At 36.0% G+C, this 17,536-nt stretch overlaps 1 long non-coding RNA gene across 1 annotated transcript in view; it reads left to right on the top strand.

Annotated features, from left to right (window-relative positions):
* The first annotated feature begins 1,216 nt into the window (after positions 1–1,216).
* LOC309631800 overlaps positions 1,217–17,536 on the top strand; it is a 44,175-nt gene continuing 27,855 nt past the window's right edge. Inside the window, exon 1 of the long non-coding RNA XR_014246559.1 lies at positions 1,217–2,308. This is a non-coding gene — a long non-coding RNA (uncharacterized lncRNA). The remainder of the gene's footprint in view (positions 2,309–17,536) is intronic.

Here is a 17,536-nt window from a genome sequence, read left to right on the forward strand (position 1 = left end):
TCAGTTGTATGTGTAAGGCATTTCTAGAGACTTAATATTCTGTACTCAGGCTTCTCAGATTGCTTAATACAGGTTTCCACCCTCAGCTTATGTAGTGGATAAGATCTCCTGCTTCATTGCTTCTAACCCTATGATCAAAGCAACAATCAAAACCCATTTCAAGTGAATGCTATTCTGAAGGACATTTGTACATTTTCTAGCAACCAGTCTTCCTTATTACAGCATGGCTCGGTTTAAATTTCTGGTTGCCTGTTTATAAACCATGGGGTTTTCTTATAAGAGGATTCTTTATTCTTAGGGAGGCAAACCTATACAGTGAGAGCAAAAAAACTCATATTCCAAACTAAGCATCTACTTGCTAGTTTGAAGGGTGTTTTGTTTTAAAATTATTGTTTTCATTTGGTATGAAGGCTAATGTGATTTATTTATATAAACATATATAAGGAAATCAACAGGTACATGTTTAAAAGACTATCTCATAACTGATGACTTAAATTATTAGGGTTTCTATAGATGTGTTATCAGATTTGCTTTCATGTGTAATGGCACATAACCGAAGGTCATATATTTTAACTTACGTTTGCGGCCAATTAGACTCATATCTGATCCCACTTGTGATCAATAGCAAACTTTGGTGACACAGCTGGCCACATTATATGGTGTGTAAGAGAAAACTCACTCTATGGCTGAGTGATTGGATAGTTAGCCTGGTCACATTTGCAATAAGTTCTAAGCAACTCAACCAACATTCTTTGATCATGGAATGTGAGTAATGTGATGATCTGTGGAGAAGACTGAGTGTTTCTTTGGAAATGCGTTTCACAGGAAAGCACATTCCCTACAGGTGTCTTTCTCTGCCTTTATTCTTGAGTAGAACAGTGAATAGAGTTAATGAATCTGGTATAAAGCCAATTATTATCAGTTAGGAAAGGAACATAAACCAAGTTAATCCATCTTTGTTTCATATCTGATATGCTCTTATACTTGGGAGGAATACTCAGATTTCTAGATTTTCCTGCTTTGAAAATTATTCAAATAAATTTGAATTTTTTTTTTAAAGGAATTCCGTTTTTAAAATTATTTATTTATTTATTTATTTATTTTATTTTTGTCTGTGTTGGGTCTTCGTTTCTGTGCAAGGGCTTTCTCTAGTTGCGGCAAGCGGGGGCCACACTTCATCGCGGTGCGCGGGGCCTCTCACTATCGCGGCCTCTCGTCACGGAGCACAGGCTCCAGACGCGCAGGCTCAGTAATTGTGGCTCACGGGCCTAGTTGCTCCGCGGCATGTGGGATCTTCCCAGACCAGGGCTTGAACCCGTGTCCCCTGCATTGGCAGGCAGATTCTCAACCACTGCGCCACCAGGGAAGCCCATAAATTTGAATTTTAATTGTACAGACATGCTTTTGCCCATTGCCGTTGCCATCAAGCCAACTCAAGTGGCTTATGAACAGGGTGAATGATTGCCCCTTTGCCATCAAGCCAGCCATGATGACATGGGACTCAGTCACTCATTATTTCTTATTGTGAACCAAAAATCACCCTGTGTGCCAACCATTTTCCTTTATCTTTTGCTTTCATATGGGTTCCAACTAGCTCAGCGAATGTACTGAAAGTGTTTTAGGTTGCATCTTTCAAGGGCAATTATTTTAGATTTTTATAATCTTAAGAGCTGCTGGAGAAACCATATACATTTTTAGAAAATACCAGTGATGACGGTCAGAAGAGTATTTGAAATAGTACTAGGTGTGGAGTCAGTCAGCTTGGGTATGGATTTTGACTCTCCGAGAGTTTAGCTACTTGATTTCATACAGATCACTTTATTTTTCTAGGATTCAGTTTCTCAGAAATAATAACAGTCTCAGAGGCGTCAATGAGTATGAAGTCTTTGTAAAAGTCCTTATCATGGTGTCTGGCTCCTGGTAGGTGGGCAAGAAGCAAATCTTTTAAAATTAATAATTAATTCATAAGTAAAGAAAATAGGTTATTTTAAAAGACCAAAGCACGAAAAAGCATACATTGAAGATTGAGCTACAGATGAAGTTAGTGTAAATTAAGCAGAAGTAATGGAGTTATAAAGAATCTAATTTCAAATCAAGATCAACTACACTGAATTCCTGAGATTTTATCCCACCCCTATTCCTAGGTTAATGTTTGCCTTAGTAAGTTTTTGTATCACAGTAAGGAAAGGATTATAGCTTTAAATACCCTTGACAAGTTGGAAAAATAAACTGCCAGATGACAAGCTGAATTTTTTGACAACAAACTTCTTTGTACAGCAAATACTGTAGAGGGAAGATCTACATAACAGTAAGATATTTATTTATTTATTTTAAGATTTTTTTTTTTTTGATGTGGACATTTTTAAAGTCTTTACTGAATTTGTTACAGTATTGTTTCTGTTTTATGTTTTGGTTTTTTGGCCGTGAGGCATGTGGGACCTTAGCTCCCTGACCAGGGATTGAACCTGCACCCCCTGCATTGGAAGGCGAAGTCCTAACCACTGGACCACCAGGGAAGTCCCTACATAATAGTAAGATTTTTAAAAAGACAAAGATTATAGCATTCTTTCTATAAGTTAACATTATAGTGTCTTCGAAATGCTATGGGGGTTATTGCAGAACGATATGAAGCAAACGAAGAATTTATGAGAATATGTAATTTAAAATCATCAGCTCTTGTATCATTTTTATGCATTATTCATTTAATAAATATTGAGAACACACAATGTGTCAGATACTGAGCTAGGTTCTGGGAATGCAAAAACCTAGACAGAAATCAGTTCCCTGCCCTTACAGAGCCATGATCCAGTGAAAAATATAGCTATTAAATACATTTTACATATGTAGTAAATTTTATGGAAGGAAAATGGAAAGACCTAACAGTATCAGTAAGAGGCCAAGGACTCAGGAGAAAGTTCCTTGTAGTCTGACATCTGAAGAAACAGTAAGTATGAACAATATCAGCGAGTGTGCATAGGCGTATGCACCTATGCACGTGTGTGTGTGTGTGTGTGTGTGTGTGTGTGTGGTGGGGGTGTATTTTGAGAGCAAGAAGGGTTACAGAGAGAGGGTAAACTTACATTCAAAGGCCTGACGACGAGAGCCTATGTCTTTGGTCTGCAGAGGAGGGGAAGAGAATGGGGGCTGGAGAGGAGATGAAGCTAAAAAGTAATGAGAAGCAGATCTTGGAGCATCTTTTAAGCCTTCAGAAGCATTAAAGATATTTGTTAAGGAGAAGCCACTGAAGCATTTTAAGGAAGGAGGTAATATGATCAGATTTTTGTTGTTGTTAAACTCAATTTTGACAACTCTGTGGTTTGTTAAAGCGCATCCACATAAATAACAAATGGAATGCAGCACCTGGAGAAGATTAAACAAAAAAGTACTACAAATTATTTAACAAGTTAAAAGTACTTATTTTTGTTTTTTTTTTTTCTTTCTTTTTAAATTGTGTAGGGGAAAAGGCCATAATATTCTAGGACAGTGCTTTTCAAACTATCTGTGGTAGAGGACTAGTTTCTTTTTCCCGATCTATCACAGAATGACACTTCTATGAAATGCAATAAAGATGAATTACTTAGAAAATAAACTTAAAACAGTACATACACAATTCAAGCCTCAGTTTTTTATTAGATTCAACAAGACACAAAATTGAATTTCCATAAATATGATCAGAGCAAACATAACAGAGAGAGAAGAAAGAGGGTCACAAAACCGATATACATTACTCATTGAAAGGGTGTGGGCGATTAAAATTTCTGTACTTATCTCATGCAGACCAATGAAGAAAAATAGGCAACAAACCACAGTTTGAGAGAGTTTTGTTTTAGGAATAGTTTATATATTGACAATGATATCAAAAATTTGTTCTCCGTATTTTTTAAGGATAAGAAAAATGGAACAAAATTAAGTTCAGCAAGAAGGATTTGGATACCATATAGAGAGGCATGGAACTAAAAAAAAATTTTTTTAAAAGAAAGAAAAACACTAAACTCTTTGCCCATATAGGTCCATTATTATCATGGAATATTAAATTCCTCTTTCTATAGATACAGAATGGCTTTGTGTCATTTTGCGTGTCACACAACCCACCCAACCCAGGAGCATTACATTGACATTCTTGCAGGCAATAAGAACCAGTGAGTTTGACTTTTATTATTTTCTACAACATTATGTTATTAGTGGCCTTGTTGAAAAGTCTAATATTACTCAGTTTACGCCTGTTTTCTGCATTCTGAGAAACACAGCATGGAAAAAGTGTGATAGACCTGCTCAGTTAATACGTGCTTTTAATATGTTAGATAATGGATAAAGCAGGAGAGAGGTTTTCAAACAAGCAGCTAAATAGATATATGGATGCCAGTGGATGTTAAAACATTAGTTAAATATACACCAGCAATGAGTTTCATTAATTTGAAAGTTTTCTATTGTTCCTTAGGCATTCATTAAATTTCTTGTTAGTTCAACCCATCTTTATTGAGCGTCTATTAAAAGCCTATAATTGTGTTGGGAGCCAGGATCATAGAAAATATGACCCCCTGTTTGAAAACTGCTCGTATTGTAGGGAAAAGTGTACAAAAACATGTAATTGCATTGCGATTAACCACTGAAGAAGCTGTATCTGTAGTAGAAGTTCAGTTTCAGAAAAGACTCAAACTCTTGTACTTCCTCTCCCAGGAGTAGGCAAATAGCATTGTGTAATATAAAATGATCAGCATATGTATTTTAGGGCTTAATACAATTTCCCAAGCTCAATATCAGTTTCATCAAGCCAAGTATTCTTAAACTGGCCTTCCCAGTTTTGCTTTACTCTTTTTCCTGTTGAAACTATTCATTAGAATCTAATAATAATCAACAGGTCGTAATCAGCTGGTAATAATTTTAATAATAATGTTAATAAAAATAACTGATTTATTGTCTATTAGGTGCCAGTCACTTTATACTTTTTATTTAATTCATTCAACAACTGAGAGGTATGCCCATTTTACAGATAATGAAATTAAGGTAACTTGCCCAAGATTATCTAGCAGTTTTGTGGCAACATAAAACTCAAGCCCAGACAGTTCTGCTGCAGCATTCTCCAGTATTAGTCCATCACTGTGATTTTTCTATAGACTTCTGTCCCGATGCGCAAATCTTTTATGCTGGTGCCTACCTGCATTCCAACCCTTTACCTTCAAATAACAATAAAATCCATAACTTCTCCTGCAGGTCTTTATTTCTCTGCGTTGTCTGTTCTCCACAAAGAATCAGTTTGTTACATTATGTGGTAGAACTGATGAACTAGGCTTCTCTGAATCTGAGAGTGTATTTTTTAAGGTTGTAACCCAATTCAAATCTATTTTTGAAAGAAGGTGAGATAAATCTTGAGTATATCAATTTTATTTTATCATTGAAAGAACACATAATAAAATTGATGTGTTCTGGTTGTTCTATAGCAAAGTATTAGAGAAAAAGTCTTTAAAAAACTGTTCGTTAACCCCTATTTTCCTTAATATCATACATTTGCATGAATACTTGCATTCTCTACCTTGTGTTTGGCAAGCCTTGGGCATTTTAAATTAATGAATTTCTCAGCCACTTAAAGAGGAGATTTAAAACCAAGTTTACTCTCAAGATGTAACTTGAGACTGAGTTATACCACTGTTTTATTATTCCTAATGGCACTGAGGCAATCCACGGATACTTCATCCTGCAGTTTTCTAGTGTTATGAAAATGCATAATGTTAATCATTGTAATACTTTATAATCTGACCATAAAACCAATGTTTATAGTCAGTTAATCATTGTATTACTTTGCTTTAGGTAATTTAGTACATTACCATAATGTAGCAATCTACTTAATATAAATTTTAAAGTGAACACAATAAAGTTGTATAGCATTAATATATTATTCATCCTAACCTGAAATTTTAAAATACAACTGAAGTTTGGACAGAGTTCAGATGTTCTGTGACTCTGGTTTCCTCCATCTTGGCTGGGAAAAGAGTGAAGGCCTAATAAAGGGCAGAAAAGTAAACAGTTATTCTACCTCCAATTATTTATGCATCCATTTCACAACCTGTTTTGGCAAGAATAGGTTTGGATATCCTCAGGCCAGGAGTCTACACGTACTCATTTTTGAAAGAGTGAACTCCAATGAAGGGAAACCCATCCCACGTTCAAAAAGAAAATCAGTAAATTTGGGAGTAGTTGGCATTAATTTCATTGAAATGAGATAGTGTTTCTCTTATAAATGACTTCAAGGAATACTTTATGAACACTTTTTAAATTAACACAATTATTAGCGGAATTGGACATTATCTTTGTTTTGAAAACAAACATTTATTGAGTGGCTATTATGTCTCAGGCGCAGTGCTAAGTGCTCTCTTTTACATTATCACCTTTAATCCTCATCATAGGCCTGATGGAGAGATTGCATTCTCAGGACATAAAACTTGGAAATCTTCTAGTAATGCTAAGCTGTGGTGGTAGTTGGGATTTTTAGAAAGCAGTAAAGAAATCTGCGCGTACATGTGGACTTTTCCCTCCATTCTTTGTATGATAATGAAGAATATGGATACTATCGAATCATAATGCCTCTTGGCCACCAGAGTCTCAGCATAAGCATTTGATGTGTCCATACGCGGGACCGGCTAGCAGATTGAAAGAATCGAGAGAGTATTGTTAGGAATCAAAGGCTGCATGTATGTAGCTGTCTGGTCACCTCCAAGATGGGTGAACATCAATCAAAGCAGTTTCTAGATATCAGTCTCAGTTTTAATAACATTTGCCAAAGACAGTTTTGGTGTGTATAAGGAAAATTGTCTGGGAATTCCTCTATGATGGCTGGAGTCACTTGCCTTTAAAAAAATATTTTCACTGTCTTTAAGTGATTGATTCCTTTCATGATTATCATTCCTGAAGAGACATTTAGACTTTTAATATTTGTATGTGTCTTTGTTCTATTATGTGAACTGTATTGTAAACATTTTATGACAGACTGTGTCTTGTACTTTTTTTTTTTTAAACAAGTTTTTATTTATTTGTTTATTTTTGGCTGTGTTGGGTCTTTGTTGCTGCGCGCAGGCTTTCTCTAGTTGTGGCGAGCGGGCTTCTCATTGCGGTGGCTTCTCGTTGTGGAGCACGGGCTCTAGGTGCACGGGCTTCAGTAGTTGTGGCTCGCGGGCTCTAGAGCGCAGGCTCAGTAGTTGTGGCACGCAGGCTCAGTAGTTGTGGCACGCAGGCTCTAGAGCACAGGCTCAGTTGTTGTGCGCACGGGCTTAGTTGCTCTGCGGCATGTGGGATCTTCCCGGACCAGGGCTCGACGTCGACGTCGTGTCCCATGCATTGGCAGGCGGATTCTTAACCACTGTGCCATCAGGGAAGCCCTCTTGTACTTTTTTTCTTACCCTTTAGTCCCTACCAGAGTATTTTGACTATTGGAGAATGAAACATTAATTTAAATAAATGATTTTTTTTTTTTCAATGAAAGTTTCTCTAATGAATGCTTGGACCTAGAGAAAAATAAATGAAACAGAAACTACTTAAGCAATGATGAGAGTAGTAGGGAAGCTAATCCAGTGTTTCCTAAACTTGCTGCGTATTATACAATCACCATGTGGTCTTTTAACTGTTTCAAAGCTAAGGCCACACCCCAGACAATTAAATGATAAATCTAGCAGGTGGATGGGGAGTGAAACTCAGTACTTTTTCAAGTTTCCCAGTAATTGCAATGAGCAGAAAGATTTGGGAACCACTGAGCTATTTTATCATATATAATGGGCGTCACTTGCAAACTTGGCTTCACTCTGTTTAAAATAAATCCTTCTCAGATTATATATTTTCATTTAATAATTTTGTCCAAATATATACCTAACAATGATTGAGTAGAGATTATATAATACACTGTATATCTTATGAATGAGTGTCATGGGGCTGGGTTGTGAGACTAACATTTCTCCCACCATATTTTAGACAACAAAAGGCACGTAAGTGGAGTATTTGGAAAAACATGATAAGCTTAAACAATAAGATTCACTAAAAAATAAATCGCAATAGAATATTTAATGTTTGCAATTGACAATACTGTTATACTTCAGCATTACATTTTTCAACTATTAGTTTTGATTACTAGTGCCTTTAGAAGAAGCTTATTGTGAATATTCAGAAAAAGCAAAATTAGTAAGTAAGGAATTAAGCTTTTTTCTTTTTTCCAGTGCTTTAGTTAACAAAAGTATATACAGACTTAATAATACTAATAGTAATGAAAAGCTATAACCACAGCAACACCTGCCATATATTGAGCATCTATTTTAGGTTCTTTTCAGAGATGATCTCCATTCTTGAAATTGACTGTGGTATTCCTGTCTTGTATTGAAAAGGAAATGGGCATTCAGGGAGACTAACCAATTTACATAACTGGTAAGTGCAAAGCTGGGACAACTTGAAAGCATATGTTATTTGGCTTACTTCATTCTGTGTCTCTAGTCACAATAGCTAAGTTCGGACTTCCTCCAAATTTACAGTATTTTTTTCCAATATGTCTGCCATTTATCAGTAGACTAAGAAGATGGAGTTCAAAGAGGAATTAATTCCTGGGCCTGCATGTGGTCATGTTGAAATCAGGAAGGTGTGTATGTGTTTGTGTGCTTCCTTAGGTGGGCAAATCTTGAGTCCGGTTTTGCATATATATGGGTGAGATAAAAACGAAAATTGCATGCTGGTGGGGATTAAAACTGTTGAGCTTTTGGAAATTGGCTCATTCCTGTGTTTGCTGCAACCAGTCTGGTGCTGTGTGTCACACTTCCCTGCCATATGCAGGCACATTGGCTCTTTTCCTAGGGAAATTGTTTATTTTAAAACACACTCAGGAGACACTATTGGCTAAACAGTGGTTATCCCTGTTTTTTTCCCATAGGGAACTTAATATTTTGTCATTGTTGTACAATTCTAATGGCTTCTTGTGTTCAAGCGACAAAAACCCAACTCACACTAGCTCAAGCCAAAAGAGCAGCAGCAAAAACTAAACTCAACAACCAGTACAGGTTTCTTGGAAGGATTCTGAGGTAGCTCAGACACTAAAGGAACTCCTGTAAGAATGACACTGCTTTGGGGATCTTAGGGGTAGATAAGCAGGCTGTATCTACTCTAGGCTTTCTACTTTTCTTTGTATTTCCATGTGTGTTTACCTCATTCGCTTCTATGCCTTCAAGTACAGAAGCGTGTGTGTGTGTGTGTGTGTGTGTGTGTGTGTGTGTGGAGGGGATTGGCAAGGGGTGCAAGGGTGAATATATATAACTTTGTGCCTATGTCGTCTCAGTTTCGGGATTTGAAAGAGGAAGGAGTTCTCACCATCCTTATTCCCAATCCAAAGGTAAAAATATCCCAGGGAATGTCTCTGCTTGTCCTGGCTGGGTCCCCTGCTGTCTCCTGAATGTGTCACTGTGGCCAGGCCTGGGTTACACGTCCAGTTCCCAGAGTTGTAGGATTGGCACCCTCCCCTAAACTCCCTAAGATGGAGCAGAGAGAGAGCTGAGCCTGAATGAAAGGGGAGGAGTTTGTTCTAGACCAGGAAGAAGAAAGAGTGCCTGATGGACTAAAACAATAGGTGGCCATTACACAGGCGTTCTTTAATTCCTTGGTACCAAGTTACTTTCCACGTTACTTGGTAGATAAGGAACAGATTTAGATTAAGGGTAGGTGCCTTTCCTACTAGTTAAAGCTGATTGAGGACGTAGTTATGTTATTGAAAACAGTAAAACTGCAAGTAATTAGGGTGTCTAGCTGTCATTTTGGTTTTGAATGATAGATAAAAATAAGTATTTTGAATTAGAATTGAGGTTAAGTCAAAGCCACTCACTCTTACTGAAATTACTTCTCTGAACCTCATATGTCTCATTAAGTGGGAGAATATAGTACCTATGAGGTAGTGTTTTACATGGATTCAATGAGATCATTTATAAAAGCTTTTAGTCAAGAATTTGCCATATAGTAAATACTCAATGCCTGTTAATAGTAACAAAAGAGCTAACCAAGTCTAATGATAACAAAAAGAACCCTAGTTAGTCATAAGTTAGAGATCAGAGTGGAATTATGTATTAACATGTTCACATCAGGCCTCATTTTATAATATATGTGTGTACATATATATTTATACAGTATGTGTGTATATACTTGTATATATATTCAGTATACCACTTTCAAAGATGAACAGATTATCTTAAATCGGTATGGACAAGGCATGTAGAATTTCAACAAATGCTATTAACGTCAGCTCTGTTTTTGATGTTTTCCATATCACTAGCTAGAATTTGAACCTTTATAGTTTTTATATTTTAATCTTTCCTTTTAAAATTCTATTCCACATCTGTACATATTTATGGAATCCTGAACCTATGTCCCTAAGTAGTCCTTTATGAAGAATATTCTGTAACAATCACTTGTGTTATTTTAAAAAGTATGAAAACCCAAATATTATAAAGCTTTTAACAATATATTTGTATTTTCCTCAGCCCCTTGCATAATTTAAAGCACTTATGTGTAAATGCATGAAATATATGGAAATAATAATCATATGATATTTATAAAAAATAGATGGCATGTCCAGTGAAAAGGGAGTATTTGAAAAATTAGTTTCACGTTCAGAATCCATTTAACTAGGTGTGTGGGAGAGAAGAATTAGTGCCTTTGTTAAAACGCTTCTACTAAAAAAAAAAGCTTACTAAATTTGAAAATAGAATGACACTTTATTTTGCAAGGCACAAAATTGTTTTTATTTTTAAGAAAAAAATATAATTGTTGACCACCAGATGGCTCCCATATTTTTAAAAATTCAGCAGAAAGAGTGGAAATTCTATTCAAAGTATATAAACATAGATTTAAAAGGAATACAGTTAAAGACAATGATATAACCTGTGAACATCTTAAGCATACAAACATAATTGAAGTTCCATAACTTTTGGAAATTTCTCTCTCCCTTTAAAAAAAAAGTATGACGTATATATGAACAGCATGATACAATGTACTTTCCGGGTTTTTACTCCACTCTTTGAAAATAACCATGTTGTTAGTATTTCAAGATGGAAGAATAAATAGTATGTAGGAAAAAATCACTCAAAATGTCAATAATAGAATGGCTTTAGTATTTTCGTATTATGTTTTAAATTACACACATGGCGTGTCTCACAATTAATGTAAGGACAAATCCGTATGCTTTTGTGTTGACAGATTCTGTCCTGGGACTAACTATGTATTATTGACGGGGCATCTTTAATGACCCCCTCCTCTTTCTATAAGTATCATTCCACAGGACATTTAACACTAATGTCACATTACAAATCAAGTTCTCCATGAAAGCAAAATAATTTTGACCTGTGTCAAAAATGGAGCCAATTTGTGATGAGGGATGCATTACGCATCACAGCTCAACTGAGGACATTGCTGTTCCCACAGACACTGTTTTATACCAGTTTTAATATGTAAGCTATTAAGATAAAAGACCGTGTGCTTGTTGCCCTGACAGCTTTTTTAAAGGCTAAGCTGTCCAATTTGTCTTTCATTAAAAGCTTTGTGAAGTTTTGTGATTTGTAGTCACTGAGCCGTTGAGCTTTCAGAGCATACAATTCTATTTTGAGAAAAAATTTTTTTTGTCAATAAAAAAGGCATATGCTTCAATGAGTCATCCTAACAGAGCAAACTCACAAGAAGGAGTTGACCTGCCCTTCTGCCCAGCTCCTGAATTTCCCCTACCTCGTCTTGTTAGCACAGAGCTTGCCCCTGTGCCTCACACCATGGAGAAACCAAAAATGGGGAGACAAGGTCTCCTTAGCCCATATGGTTTTATTTGTGTTCCGCTGGCACAGTTATAGTCATACAGTAACCAACATAAATTTTTAGTTTTATTATCACCTCTAAAAAGAGACAGAAATGTGAAAATTGAAGCCAGAAGGTTTGTATCACAGGATTAATTAGGCAGGGCCAACTGGAGTCTCACTCCTCCTGGCAGCAAGTGCCTCAAGAAGGTGCCTGCCTTCAATTATGGAACCACAAAGCAATTAAAAACCCTGTTTCTTTTTCCTGAGGTGTTACTTGTTACTTGATAAATCGCTTTTTTAAAAATTCTCTGGGGAGCTGAACTGGCTTGAGGTGCAATCTACCGGGGTAGATATTCATGGAAAATTGATTTAACTCTAGCCTAAGTGCAATAGGTTTAAAATAAACGTGAAAGGAATGAACAGTGTGTTTCTTGGCTGACATTTTATTGGCCATTTTTTTTAATGCACAAAAGACTAGATAATTAAGAATTGAGACGTTATGGATCTCCACCAGCAGCTATGAATCGAATTGGTCAGCCATCCCAGGCATTTTCTCCTAAGTCACACTACACATTTTTTTTTTTTTTTTTGTTCACGCTACACATTTGATTAACCTTTTTCACAGGGCGATTTGTACAATTCTATGGACAAAAATGTGGTGTGCACAAGTCAGAATTAAGTGCATGCCTCCCAGAGCCCACATCCCCTTTCTAATAGAGAATCAGCTCTGTATGAAATTATATCTTTCTACCTGATTTATGTCCTAGTCTAGTGGGATTGGAAACTTGGATCTGTTGTTCTGTTTCTCCAAAAGGAACTTTTCTTGCTTTTCACTGTTAGTTGCAGAATTAGAATAATAATGTAATTCTCAAAAATAGCTATAAATATTGAGAAGCAAGCTTCAGTTGTCTTCTGTATAGCTAGTTTTTTGGACTGGGATTTTACTACTAGTACGTAAATCACCTAGCTAACCCTTTTTCCTCTGAAATATAAATAATTTAAAATACGCAATAAGTACAGAGTATAACTGGTACAGAGAACAGTGCTCTATCAAGACATATGGGCTTAAGCTTTATCAGTGATCTCATACTTCCTGTTGAAGAGAGAAGCAAAATATTTTTTAAATCAATAGGCTAAAAACCATGATTGTAAATACAGGAATGAGACTCTACTTTCACTTATAAAGCATATTATGTATGATTTAATACAACAACAAAGACAGACTTCACTCTATGTTATTTTCTATGGTTTGTGTTTCTGAATTAAAAATGTTTATTTAAGAAAGTTAATGATAAAATATTTTATCTCCTCACTTTTTCACTTGTTTCCTTTCTTTTAAGTTTGAATATAGTGTAAAGTTTAGGCAAATGTTTAAAAAGGCTTATTTAATATCAAGATAGTAAAAATATTTAAGTGATTATAATCAGAAAAGAATTTACAGTCTTTTAGTGAAGATAAACTGACAAAATATGACCTTAGAAATCTAAATTCTAGTCACTAGAAATTAATTCTGACAAATTCTATTGGGCTTTCATTATGGCTTATCTACCGGTTGATCTATCTTTCTGTTTCTTCAGAAAAGCATGATAATTCTTTTCATTACCAGCCAGATTTGACACAATATATTTTTCCTCCTTTGTGTTGTGATTTAACGGGCCTAAGTGTTTATTAGAAGAAAATGCCAGAAGGACAATATCTTAGGAAATTTGAAAAGGCGCCAGAAAATATTTGCTATTTCCTTGTACATTTATTTTAGACCTGGGTTAAAACTTTCAGCAATAGGTACCTGAATAGATATATGGTCTCCTTTGCTACTGGTCTTAGTAGAACTAACTACTTTGTCTTTTAAGTGAAGCAGTCTGAAGAATGCAGTCTGTGACATGGTAATTATTTCTCTTGGAACACTGGCCATGGGTATGCCTTTGGGAACAAGGCTAATTGTGGGTCTAAGATCTTGTTATGATCTTTTGTCCTCTCCTTTGGCTCTCTACTATGTTTATTGCTTTTCTTAAAATTTCCCAATGTCGTAGACTGGATCGCCAGATGGGCCCGTGATTCCCATCTTCTGGTATCCAAGTGTTTGTATCACCCTGCCCTTGAGTGTAGGTGGGACCTGTTAATATCAGGGACTTCACTCCTTGATTAGATTATGTGTTGTGGCAAAAGTGAAGTGATTTTGTAGATGCAATTAAGGATCCTAATCAGTTGATTTAGTTTCATCAAAAGGGAGATGATTCTGGATGGGCCTGATCTAATCAGGTGAATGCTTTAAAGCAGGGACTAGAGGTCAGAGACTTGAAGCAGCACAGATTCTCCCTCTCCTACTCGCCCTGAAGAAGCAAGCCACTGTGAGTCCGATAGCTACAAGGAAACGAATTATGTCAACTACCACTTCAGCTTGAAAGAGGCTCTTGAGCTTCAGATATGACCCAAGCCCTAGTCCAGTCTTGTTTTCAGCCTTATGAGACCCTGAACAATAAACCCAGCTAAGCTGTTCCTTGACCCCTGACCCATGGAAACTAGGATAAAATAAAGTTTGTTACACAGCAATGGATAGCTAATACATCCAACACAACTATTCATGTCCTAGACATCTATTTCCTAAATTTTACTCAGGACATTAATGCCAAAGTATGTTAATTGGTGTTACAGACCACACTGGGTAACTGAACAAAACATTTGTAACTTACTAGAAACAGTTAACTAGGTTTCTCAAAGGTTTTACTCTTCTAATATGTACTTCTCAAAGGCTTCTTTAAATCAAAGAAGAATTAACATAACTAGTATATTCCAAACCTCTAAGGAACCCTATTTTTCCATGTGGCCACTTAAGAATATAGTATTCTAAGGATTCCCCTTAGGAAAGGAACTTTTGGGTCAATTCATCATCCTAGTTTAAAAATCATTACCCTCTCTCTGTAAATTAGAAATCTGTTACTAGCAATGACTGAATAAATTAATTCAAGTTACAACTTTAATGGCTGTTAGGAGAACAATGTGTTAAACATTTTTGAGTGTTTTTACTTTAATATAACATTGAAAGAATAGGGCTTTGACCAGAAGAAATGTACCTCTGTTAATGAAGATTTTAATGTATTTCAAAACAATGACTTCATCCACTGTAGAGTTGTTAAAATTCAAAAATATAAAGATAATTGAAATTTTGTAATCTGGTTACACTCTTGCTAAAGCTCAGTATAGACTAACCCTTAGCCTATCATTTGGATTCCTAATGTAGGTGTCTGCATATGATAAAACATATAGGTCACAGACATTGTTCCCAAAATTTTAATCATGGCATTTGTTTTAAATAAAATATTTGGAAAGGAAAAGAAAATGTTGCCAGGGAAGATTTTTCTTCTCTTCAGCACAGGGCCATTTTTCAAGCTTGTCTGCCTCTTACCTAATAAAGTTCCCAGAGAGTCAATTTGCTTCCTTTACCTCCTTAAATTTGCTTGTTCCCACTGGGCCTTTTGAGATCATTGCCACAGAATCGATGTGAAGAATTCCTGTATCCTTCATTTTTGCTGCTTCTGAAAGCTAGCATATAAGTCTGAATGGTGGGGAAAATAAAATTAATGGAAATGGGTACCGACTGATAATGTTTACCTGAATTAACTTAATTAGTATGCCTTTTACTTTAAACTTGTTAATTTTCTTCATAACTTTAAACAACCATTGTAATATTAGACTCATTTATAGAAATCTAAGGTCACTTTGCTTCTCAGTACCTTAGTACCTTATATGGCATTTGCATGAGAAAAATAAATGCTTAGAATCTTCTAGAAAGTTCATTGGAAACTCAGAATACTAGAGAGCTTATTTATATTTCAAAGCATTGCTGAGCTTCAAATTTACCTAATAGATAAAGTTGTACAAAGATTCCAGTCTGTTGGATACTCTTTCCCCTTAAATTCTTAATGAACTGGTATTGTTTTCCTATATGTAGCAATAGTAATTTCCTTCTACATTCCCTGAAAAGCGTAATGGATTGGAACCTATATTTCTTCCTACAGGCCTATGTTATGATTTTATTGTCACAAACCACAGGGGGCTTCATAAATAAAGAAGATGAAATTGGACTTTATGATAACTCTAATTCAGGATTTCTCAAATCTGGCAGCATTGATGTTTTGATAATTCTTTGTTATGGGAGACTGGCCTGTGTCTTGGAGGATATTAGCAGCATCCCTGGGTCTCTACCCAGTAGATGCCAGTAGCACCCCTCCCCCTAGTTGTGCCAAGCAAAAATGTGTTCAGACATTGCCAGCTGTCCCATGGGAGGCAAAATCCCTGCCAGGTGAGAACCATTTTGCTCTAATTATATACCTTCTACAATTGGGAAGTTGGCTGGCTTCATTTTTAAAAAAAAATTTTTTTATTGGAGTATAGTTGATTTACAATGTTGTGTTAGTTTCAGGTGTACAGCGAAGTGAATCAGTTATATATATACATGCGTCCACTCTGTTTTAGATTCTTTCCCCATATAGGTCATTAAAGAGTATTGGGTAGAGTTCCCTGTGGTATACAGTAGGTCCTTCCTTATTAGTTATCTATTTTATATATAGTAGTACATGTTGTCAATACCAGTCTCCCAATTTATCCCTCTCCCCCTTTGTCCCCTGGTAACCATAGGTTTGTTTTCTACATCTGTGACTCTATTTCTTTTTTGTGATTAAGTTCATTTGTACCATTTTTTAAGATTCCACATATAAGCGTTATCTTACGGTATTTGTCTTTCTCTGTCTGACTTACTTCACTCCGTATGACAATCTCTAGGTCCATCCATGTTGCTGCAAATGGCATTATTTTGTTCTTTTTTATGACTGAGTAATATTCCATTGTATATATGTACCACATCTTCTTTATCTACTCCTCGGTCAGTAGACATTTAGGTTGCTTCCATGTCTTGGTTACTGTAAAGAGTGCTGCAGTGAACACTGGGGTGCATGTATCTTTCTGAATTATGGTTTTCTCCGGATATATGCCCAGGAGTGGGATTGCTGGGTCATATGGTAGTTCTGTATTTAGTTTTTTAAGGAACCTCCATGCTGTTCTCCATAATGGTAGTACCAGTTTACATTCCCACCAACAGTGTAGGAGGGTTCCCTTTTCTCCACACCCTCTCCAGCATTTATTGTTTGTAGATTTTTTGATGATGGCCATTCTGCCTGGTGTGAGGTGATACCTGATTATAGTTTTGATTTGCATTTCTCTAATAATTAGTGATGTTGAACCTCTTTTCATGTGGTTGGCTAAATTTTAATTTGAAGGTGGTTAATATTTTAAAATTTTCACTCATTATTGGTGATATGGTGCTAATAAGTAAACTAGATGGCGTTTTTGGTACTGCAGCTGTGTTTTTTTTTAAATCTGTTGTGTTTGATCCATGTTAACAATTAGGACACAAAACTAAAATCTTTTGGCACTTAGTGAAAAGTGTTCAAGTATTGCATTATGGCACATAATTTTTTGATGCATGCGGTATTATAATTTTGAAAGCACCTACGATTATTGTCAAAATATTGAGGATGCTTGGAAAGGGTGGTAGTTGGCAGGAGTTGAGCCAGCACAGAGGCATATTTTGGAGACTCCTTGAGCTTATGGAAACTTCCTAATTTGGGGGGCTAGAAATCAGAAAGGACATTTGATTGTTTGAAAGAATTACTTTGTCCATGTTCCCTTTGCTTACTTTTCTTCAACTGCAGCAGGTGGAATTGAGCAAGTGTTGCTTACGCATT

The sequence above is a fragment of the Balaenoptera borealis genome (assembly GCF_965194805.1).
Source record: "Balaenoptera borealis genome assembly, chromosome: 7".
Taxonomy (NCBI): Eukaryota; Metazoa; Chordata; class Mammalia; order Artiodactyla; family Balaenopteridae; genus Balaenoptera; species Balaenoptera borealis.